Here is a 10855-nt window from a genome sequence, read left to right on the forward strand (position 1 = left end):
TTACCAAAAAATAACTTAAGCCATGAATTGAACAACCAAACAAGTTATCCGGGTTCAAATACTCTGTCTTGAATTTGCTTGTCATGCCATCTTTTGGTATTTTCCTTGTATAGTTTGATATTTTTGTAGGCATGTAGCCTAAATTCCTCAAGCTCGTTCAGTTGTAATAACTGTTTCTCCCCCGCGACACTCATCTCAAAATTCAACCTTTTCAAAGCCCAATATGCTTGGTGTTCCAACTCCATAGGAAGATGAAACGCTTTACCATACACCAAACGATATGGAGATGTCCCAATGGGTATTTTGTACGCTGTCCGATATGCCCACAGTGCATCATTTAGTTTCTCTGCCCAATTTTTTCTGTTCATTCATGGTCTTCTGAAGTATTTGCTTGATCTCCCGATTGGACACCTCAACTTGTCCACTCGTTTGAGGATGGTATGAAGTGGAAACCTTGTGCCTAACACTATACTTAGCAAGAAGATTTTTGGACCAGGTGTTGATAAAGTGCTTACCTCCATCACTAATTATAGCTCTAGGTGTACCGAATCTGGAAAATATATGTTTCTTCACAAATTTCAGCACCACTTTTGCATCATTAGTCAGACTCGCCATAGCTTCCACCCATTTAGAGACATAGTCAACTGCTACAAGAATGTACAAATTTTCCTTCGAAGGTGGGAATGGGCCCATGAAATTGATCCCCCAAACATCATAGACTTCTACTTCTAAAATATTGTTGAGGGTCATCTTATGATGCCTAGATATGGTACCCAACCTTTGACATTGATCATACTTCTTTACGAAAGCAACTGCATCTCTAAACAACGTAGGCCAGAAAAACCTGATTGCAACACTTTTCTCGCAGTCCTCTCACCCCCATGATGTCCACCATATAGAGATGAGTGGCAATCTTATAACACTTTTTTTTGAAAATTCATCCTCTGGGATACATCTACGAATGACTCCATATGGACCCTACTTGAATAGATACGGTTTATCCCAAATGTACGCACAAGAATCATGGAGTAAATTCTTCCTTTTCTATGTGGTAGGCTCAGGAGGGTACACCTCACAAGCTATCAGGTTCATAATATCAGCATACCATGGGAACTCACCTGCATAACACAACAACTTCTCATTAGGAAGCTTTTCCTTTATACTAAGGAAGTCATTAATAATATGGTCTCAATTTTCCAGCCGTGACAAGTGGTCAGCAACTTGATTTTCAGCTCCCTTCCTATCTCGTACCTCAAGATCAAATTCTCATAGTAGAAGAATCCACCTAATCAGTCGTGGCTTCGTATCCTTTTTATTCATAAGATACTTAATAGCAGCATGGTCAGTATGCACAATGACCTTGGTACCAACTAAGTAAGATCTAAACTTGTTGAATGCATATACTACTGCCAACATCTCTTTCTCTATAACCGTGTAGTTAACTTTAGCATCATTCAACGCTTTCCCAGCATAGTATATGAAGAGAAATACCTTATCTTTTCTCTGACCCAAAACTGCTCCCACAACAATGTCACTAGCATCACACATCAGCTCAAAAGGTAACTCTCAATCTGGTGAGATCAAAATAGGTGCTTCCATCAAATTCTTCTTAAGCTTTTCAAAATCTTCATGGCAATCAACCCCAAACTCGAACTTGGATTCTTTCTCTAACAATTTGCATATGGGGCTTGCAATCTTTGAGAAATCTTGAATGAATCATCTATAGAACCCTGCATGACACAGAATGCTCCGCACTCCTTTGATTGTGACTGGATGGGGAAACTTTTCAATCACTTCAACCTTCGCCTTGTCCACTTTGAGTCCTTTACATGACACTTTATGGCCTAGAACAATTCCTTCCTTAACCATAAAGTGGCACTTTTCCTAATTCAGCACCAAGTTTGTTTCTTCGCATCGAGCTAGGATTCTGTCAAGATTCTACAAGAACTTTTCAAAAGAATTAACATACACAGAGAAATAATCCATGAATACCTCCACAAATTCTTTCACCATGTCTGAAAATATTGCCATCATACATCTTTGAAATGTAGCAAGTGCATTGCAAAAGCCGAAAGGTATACGTCTAAATGTTTATGTATCGTATGGACAAGTGAAAGTGGTCTTATATTGGTCTTTTGGTGGTATGCTTATCTGATTGTAGCTAGAGTACGCATCCATAAAACAATAATACTCTTGCCCCGCCAATCTATCCAGCATTTGGTCAATAAAGGGAATTGGGTAGTGATTTTTACGAGTTGCTTCATTCAATATCTGATAATCAATATAGATCCTCCAACTGGTCACCATACGTGTGGGAATCAACTCATTATCATCATTAGTCACTACAGTCATTCCTCTCTTCTTTGGTACACAGTGCACCGAACTCACTCATTTGCTATCGAAAATTGAGTAGTCAATACCACTATCTAACAACTTGATCACTTCTTTTCTGACCACCTCCTTCATCACAGGATTCAACCTTCGTTGTTGTTGCACTTTTGGCCTGTAACTCTCTTCCATATAGATGTTGTGCATGTAAAATACTGTATTGATTCCTGTAATGTCAGACATCTGCCAGCCAATCGCCTTCTTTCTTCTTTTTAGAATTGCTACAGCTTCTTTTACCTGTACATCTGATAATCCTGCAGAAAAAATAACAGGTAAGGTATCTTGATCATCGAGAAAAACATATTGTAAATGCGGAGGAAGAACCTTAAGTTCCAAGTTAGGAGCTTCTTTGACTGATGGACTGGGTGATGGACCAATTGGCCTATTCAAAGGCTCGAATAACACTTTCTTCATCTTTACTACTGCCAAATTCATAACCTGGACCAATTCCAATGCTTCTACGTCTCCATACAGATCATGACCCATCAAAGCTCGCTCTAATGGATCACCAGACAACAATAACTACCAATTTGAAACAAGATCAATAACTAATATAGATGAAAACTCCTCACATATGGCTGGCAGTTTAATGCTTTGTACAGATCAAAAACTTCTACTTTGTCATGCGCTTGCATTGTCATTTTTCCAGCTGCCACATCAATGAGTGACTGTCCTGTTGCAGAGAAAGGTCATCCCAAATTAAATGGAACAACATAATCAGCCTCAAAGTCAAGAATCATAAAATCCACTGGAAAGATTAAAGATCTCACTTGCACCAACACATCTTCAATAATACCATCTGGCCTAGCAAGTGGCCTATTCGCCAACTGTAACAAAATAGTTGTGGGTTTGGGACTCCCAAGACCCATCTTTTGGTACCATGATGTGGGCATTAGATTTATGCTAGCACCCAAGTCACACAATCCATATTCATAAATAGTCTGTCCAATGGTAATATGCAAGGTGAAACTACCTGGATCCTTCAACTTCATGGGCAATTTATTTTGAATTTTAGACGTGCACTCTTGAGTAAGGGCATCTTTAGCATATTCAGTCAACCAGTTCTTATTGGCAACAATATCCTTCAAGTATTTCACATATTTTGGCACACTCTGCAGAATGTCAACAAGAGGAAGGTTTACTTGAACCTGCTTCAGAAGATCTAGAAACTTCTTATAACTGGCTTCCTCTTGATGCTTTCTTGCCCTTTGAGAAAAAGGTAAGGGGATAGTCTTCTTTTCCACACAAATTTCTTCACTTGCTTCCTTTTTTTTGACTTTTAACTCTGCATTCTCTTTCAAACTGTCATCAGTAACTGTGAGATTATCCTGCTCTTGAACCGTCTCTATAGTTTGCAACCTACTCCTTGTTGTAACCGCATTCACCTGCTTTAGATTGGTCTCTATATCGCTAGGTAATGCTCCTTGTTGCCTTGTATTTTGCGATCTTGCAATTTGCCTTGACTACAACTCTAATTTTGTGTAAGCAATTGTTGACTCTTCAACTCGGCTGCAAACTATTCCTGTTGAGTCTTTATGTCTGCCGCAAACTATGCTTGTTCAGCCATAAACTGCTTAATCAACTCCTCCACATTACTATTCTGAGCGGTCGCCAAATTATTCTGATTATTCTGAGCCAACTGTGGATTTGGTTGCATTGGTCCTTTGTACTAATTTGCATTCTGTGCCTGATTTCCATCCCATGAAAAATTGGGGTGGTTCCTTCAATTGGGATTATATGTATTACCAAAATTCTGTTGACCCTGACAATTTGTATTCCCCACGTAGTTGACTAAATCTGGATTAACAAAATATGCGTCTGCTTTATGCTCACCACTTCTACAAACTTCACACCACAAATATACCTGTCGAACTGCATTTGCTACGGCTGCTGGTTGTGTCACACCCAACTTGAGTTTGTTCAGCTGAGTAGTCACATGGTTTTGCATTGCTGCAATCTGTGCCTGTAATGCAGTGAACTAATCCAACTTCAATACCCCTACAACCTTCTTGGGAGCACTTCTTAAGTCTGCATGCCAATCAGGATTCCCAGATGAAATTTGATTCAATAGAGTATACAATTCTTCATAAGTTTTCTCCAAAGCTTGGCCTCCTGCTGCTGAATCTACGAGAATCTTTGTATTCGACTCAAGGCCTTTTATGAATATGTGAACCAAGACATCATTCTATTGATGGTGATGTGGACAGTTTCTGAGCATGCCTTTAAATCTCTCCCAAGCTTGGTAGAGATTTTCTCCATCTTTCTGTTTGAAACTCAAGATCTCACTCCTCAATCGTGCAGTCTTCTGGGATGGAAAGAATCGAAGAAGGAACTTCTGAGAACAATCCTCCTATGAAGTGATGTAGTGTGGTGGTTCAACATGTAGCCACCTCTTTGCTTCCCCATTTAGAGAAAAAGGGAAAAGTGTTAATCTGACATAATCAATATTCACATCTTCAGGAATGTATGTATCACTTATTTCCAGGAAGGTTTATATGTGCTGCTGTGGATCCTCGTGTGAAAGTCTGTGAAATTGTCCCACAGAATTCAACAATTGCACCATATTTTATTTCAATTCCCACCGACCTCCTCGCTCAGGATTTAGAATGTTGTTAGTCACATGGTTAGTAAGTAGGATTACCACCTCACGAACAGGTCTTGTGACTAGTTGAACAGGAATGACTGAAATAACCAGAGCTGGAACATTTCCAATATTTGGATCAACAACATTAGGAACTAGTATTTCAGCTATCTAACCCTGTTGAATAAAACGTTGAGCTCTTAGTCTCTGATGAAAAATCAATTTTGGTTCTGCAAAAGGCTCTACCAACTCTTTATCTCTAGCCAGTCCAGTATTAAGCTAAACCTGCAAAAATTCAGCCACTAAGATCAAGTTGTTAATACTTAAACTTATTATCAAAAACCAAAAATTAAGCAATTTACTAATTCTATTAATCTCCGGCAACGGCGCCAAACACTTGTTGCGTCTCTACGCACACGCAAGTGTACGTGATTGTACAAGTAGTATAAAGACTTAGACAGTTAGATATCGTTCCCACGAGGACTAATAAACTAGAAATTTAATCAACCTTTAGTTTAAGACAATTAGGTATTAAGTGCTTGAAGGTATCAAGATGATTTTGAATTTATAAATAAAAATGTAATTAAACAAGAAATAACTAGTGATGACTAGAGCAAAGCAAACAATGATTGTAATCAATAACGATGATGATTCCAGGGTTGAGGCATTTCGAACAATCATACAATTCTCTATTCTTATTACAGTCTAATTGATTATCGGGTTGTTGATTCGCAAGGTTTACGCCACGATCTTAGTCTCCCGACCTCAAATCTTCTATCTATTGAATATTGTAGCTACAACTCCCACAGAGATAAAATAATTCTTCTAGATTCATAAAGTTATCTTCTTGCAAGTAAACCAAGCAAGGCTTCTAGGTATATCCCTATCCTAGATGCTAATTCAAATCCCTTATTTTATAAAAGAATAAGAACCTTGCTCCCTAATTTCTTCGTTCTATCCTACGATTCTCCTCCCGGATGCACATAGAAATGTAGATTTATTCTAATGGTGGCCACTCATCAACATAGTAAGCTCAAGAAATTAAGAACAACCCGGATGATAATAAAAAAAACTATGAATAAGAATATAAAAGAGAATCATGTTCTTGGCCTCAACCCCAGAAATAGGGTGTATAGCCACTCATGTTTGAATTCAACATCCAAAATAAGTAATTAATCATACCCAAAACAATTCTTGAAGTAAAGAAGTTGAAAAGAATGTCTAAGAACCCTAAAGGAGAGAAATTTTTGCTTTTTTGCCGCTGCTCTGCTTCCAAAAAGTCCCCCAAAATTATCTTGAATTTTTTCCTTTTATAGCTGGGACAAAACACTTAAAATCTTCCCGATTTTTCCACACGGCGCGTCGCGCCATGCCTTCAAATGCTATTTTCCATTAAAATCTGAGCAATCGCGGAACTCAATTATTCCGTGAAATTTGTGAAATGCACCCTCACCGCGACGCGCCACTATCATGGTGAGCCACTGGATTTGGACAATTGTGAAGTATCCTTCCTTCGCGATGCGGTAAACTTCCAGGTCGTACAATTTGATAATTTGGACTACTCCGCGACGCGGTGGTTTCGCGAACCTTTACTGAAAAGTGCCAAGTGAGAATTTAAGCCTCCGCGATGCGGAGCCTGTTCAAATGAGAATTTCCACGTTCCAGCTTCCCTTTTTGAGCTTTATTTTACTACCTTGTATTCTTTCAATCCTTCCATATCATCATTGTATCCAAATGTGTCCATTTCTTCCTGATTTTTTAGCCTGAAAGCACTAATCATATGCATTAGGCACGAAACGGAATTAAAGCTGAAATATACTTAAGAATTCATACAAAAGTTCTCAAAGCAAGTCTAAATTTGGGTGCATATTGGTGTTTTTAGCATATAAATATGCCCAAGATCAATAATTTATATGTTTTATAAACATATTTAATATTTAAATATCTAAGATGGTCCCAATAGACTTTGAATTAATTGGACTCTTTTTTTTTTTTTTTTAATTCTTAGCTTTGTATTCTATTTTTTGATCATTTTTTATTTGGCTCACGAGTCAGCACAAATCATATTGTTCAAGCCCTATAGGCCAATGGGCTTATACGAGTCAGGCAAAAAAGCCATATTTTTAAATGGACTATAAAAATCATAGCCCAACTCTATTAAATTATAGACTAAATCGGGCTAGCTCAATGAACTTGACCCATATAGATGGTTATATTGATAATTAACAAACATGTTGATAACACAGGGCATAGGCATCTCACTCTTCTAATATAGTAGATAAAAGAAAAGAAAAATGGATAATTAAATTTTCGATTCTACTCTTTTTTTTTATTTACATGATTCATATTCTATCTCCTCCTTGATAGAGACAAAGAAATAATAATGTCAATAATGAAAACAAAATATTCTCCAGTTTCAAAATAGTGTCACGATTCGCTTCTCGAGAGTAAGTCAAATGATTAATATTAGATTAATTTAATAGTTAAAAACTAAAACATAATTAAAAAATTGTAAGAAAAGCACCTTAAGTTGCAATTCTTTCAATATGGTAAAAGGATACATATTAAAATGTTAGTCAAAATTTATGTAATTTCACTCTCGAAAAATCAAACGTGACAACTATATTGAAACGAAGGAAATAACTTCAAAAACATAATGAAGATAATGAGGGGTAAAGGTTGATTCTCTACACACACTTTAATGCAAGGAGGAGGAAATAAAAACAGCATCAAGGACCAAATTTGAGTTCTCAACTATATTATAAACAAATTTTGAGATAGTATATGATAATATCTAGCTTGCATTTTATAGAGCCCTAACAATATTGTTAAGGAAAAAATTCACATATAGTCTTATTAGAATATCTATAACTAATTTTCTAGTCTAAATTTCATATTTACAATTTATAAACAAAATAAATGACAGTTTTATGTATATATATATACAAAAAAGAAGGAAAAGTCCATAACAACAAAAAGAGATAAAAAAAAGAAAATTTTAATGTAATAAATGTCCTTAATATTCTCCAACTTTTCATTTATTTCTCTGATATAACAGATCAATAAAAATAAATTTATGCGTTAATTACTCCCTCAAAATTTGATAATTTTTTTTTTTTTAAAATTTGTGATCTACAGGAGAAAGTTGGTAATTCGTGCATACAAAATTCTGGTATATACTATTTACACAAATTATTTTTTAACTTGAATTTATTTACTGAAATCCTTTTTTGAATCTAATGCGCAATAACAATTGATTCAGTTTCAACATAATGAAAATCGATTTTATTATTGGTTTGAATTAGATTTTCAAAATTGAATGCACAATATGAACTTCAAACACTTTCAAATTGTCAATTTTGTAATTACTATTATTTTTGTATACAATAACTTCAATTGTAATTTGGTGTTTCAATTTGCCTATTCAATTTTTATTTTCGTAATTTTAAAAAAAATCACAGAAGTTGTTAAAAGGTTATAATCCTTGTTTGTGTTAGTTTTTTTTTCTTTTCTAAATCCCATTTGTAATTGCAATTTGTGTGATATATTCATTCATTACTCTACTGCATATTTCATAATATACATATTGACAGTCTTTTAATATTTTTTTATGTATATCTATTAATAGTATATTTAAATTTCTGTATATCTGTTACCATAAGTGTATAATTGTATTTGTATATCTGTTTTAAAGGTTACAAAGATTGTTTTTATTATTTGTATATCTATTGTTTGCATATCTCTATATTAGTTTACATAAATTTGATATTTGTAAATCTGTTGTTTGTATATCTATATATACATATATGAAAATGATGTATACATATATTCAAATCAAAACTGTTTTTTATTATTCGTATATCTGTTGTTTGTATATATGTATATACAAATTTGAATGTTGTTTGTAAACAATATTGCAAACGAAATATACATATATTCAAATCAAAATTATTGTTTATTATTTATAAATCTGTTGTTTGTATATCTGTATATACAAATTTGAATGTTGTTTGTAAACGAAATATACATGCAATCGAAATTACATATTTGTATATCTGTTGTTTGTATATCTGTACATACATATATGCAAACGAAATAAACATATACATATATGTTTATTATTTGTATATCTGTTATTTGTATATCTGTATAAACAAATTTGAATGTTTTACATAATAACAAATTTGAATGTATATACCTATATGCACTTTAAAACTGTATCTCTAAAACTGTATATATCTGCATATGTATTATTCTTCAAAAATGTATATGTGAAAGTTAACTGTATATACATATATGTAAATTATATATACATATATCAAAAATACAAACTGTATATACATACATACACTCTAACTCTGTATATATATGCATGTATTATTCTACAAAAAAAAAGTATACATATCTACATATATTGAAACAAAAATGTATATTGACCAACAATTCTGTTTCATGAGAATATATACAAAAAAACCTCGTAATCATTGTCAACTCCATTGCGCCCCTTTTTAGATTTAGATACCTTAAAATATTTTTTCCTTTCCACCTTGTTAGAAGATGCAAAATTCTTTCCTTTTTTTTTTTGATAAATCATCCATAAAAAAATGTATAATATAAAAATTTATATTTTAAAATAAAAATCTGCAAAACCGAAAAAATTATAAAAACGGGGGAGTGCTCCCCCTTTTCTATTTTTTTTATAAAATATATGAACAACGAAGAAATTTAACGACTAACTGACATAATATATAAAATTTTTTTAAAAAATAAATCTAATGTCAATAAATATCCTAAATTGATTTTCTGTGGTGAAAAATCCGCTAAAATGATTTATCACAGAAAAATCAAGGATTATATTTTGTAATATTAGGGTGACTTTGAGAGAAAAATAAGGAGAAAAAAGTTGAAGAAGATCTCTTGAATAATCATGTATTATGATGTTGTCAATATTGTCGTTTCTTTAATTTAATATCAAGGATATTAGAGTGATTTTGAGAAAAATTAAGGAAAAAATAGTTGAAGAAGATATCATCAAAAATCTTATGTTTTGATATTTTATTGTTGCCTTTTTTTGAGTCAATAGGATAGAGAGAATAGAAAGAAAATATAAAAAATAAATATATGAGAGAGGAGATTTGTGGAGATTTATATATACAAATTTTAATATATTTGTATATAAGGCCCACAAAAAAAGCTGACTTTTAACTTACCAAATGACTATGAATTGTAATTTTTTAAAATATTAACTATATCATGTAATTAATATAGTATTTTGTCTATAATATGTAATTTTTCCTATTGTTAATTGGTTCATTTGTTTTGGTGCTAAAAGTCCAAAAAGGTAAATGACTGATAAATTGAAACTACCAACTGATATATGCAATTGTCCCAATTCTAGATGGACTTATGACACAAGATAGAATGCACAAACTCAACAACTAACACATACACTATATTTCCCCATATTGAGGTTCGGGAAGGGTAGCTAGAATGTACGCAACTCATATCACTATCTCAAAGGTGAGATAGAGAGATTGTTTTCGATAGACCCCTGATTCAAGACCAACCAGCATAGGAAAGGACATAATATAAAAACAAGAACGAACGGGTCATTTGGTTGGAAAAGAGTTATCCCAGGATAATTAATTCCGAAACTAGTTATTCTGGAACTAGTTATCCCATCATGTATATGTGATAACTTGTCCCACCATTATGGTGTAAATGGTGGGATAAATAATTACGGGACCAAACATAGGATTAAATAATTATTTCATTTTATCCCGGAACTATTTATCCTTATACCTCACACCAAAAGGTATTAACAAAACAACATACCGTAACTATGTGGGAGCTATATCGCTACCGAATCCCACTACTATGGAAGTG

General features: G+C 33.7%; 1 non-coding gene across 1 annotated transcript; it reads left to right on the forward strand.

The window, feature by feature from the left end:
* The first annotated feature begins 4577 nt into the window (after nucleotides 1-4577).
* Nucleotides 4578-4684, forward strand: LOC124889829. The gene has a single exon (XR_007048745.1). It is a non-coding gene; the product is annotated as a small nucleolar RNA R71 (small nucleolar RNA).
* Nucleotides 4685-10855: the final 6171 nt, after the last annotated feature.

Source organism: Capsicum annuum, chromosome 12, assembly GCF_002878395.1.
Source record: "Capsicum annuum cultivar UCD-10X-F1 chromosome 12, UCD10Xv1.1, whole genome shotgun sequence".
NCBI classification, from domain to species: domain Eukaryota; kingdom Viridiplantae; phylum Streptophyta; class Magnoliopsida; order Solanales; family Solanaceae; genus Capsicum; species Capsicum annuum.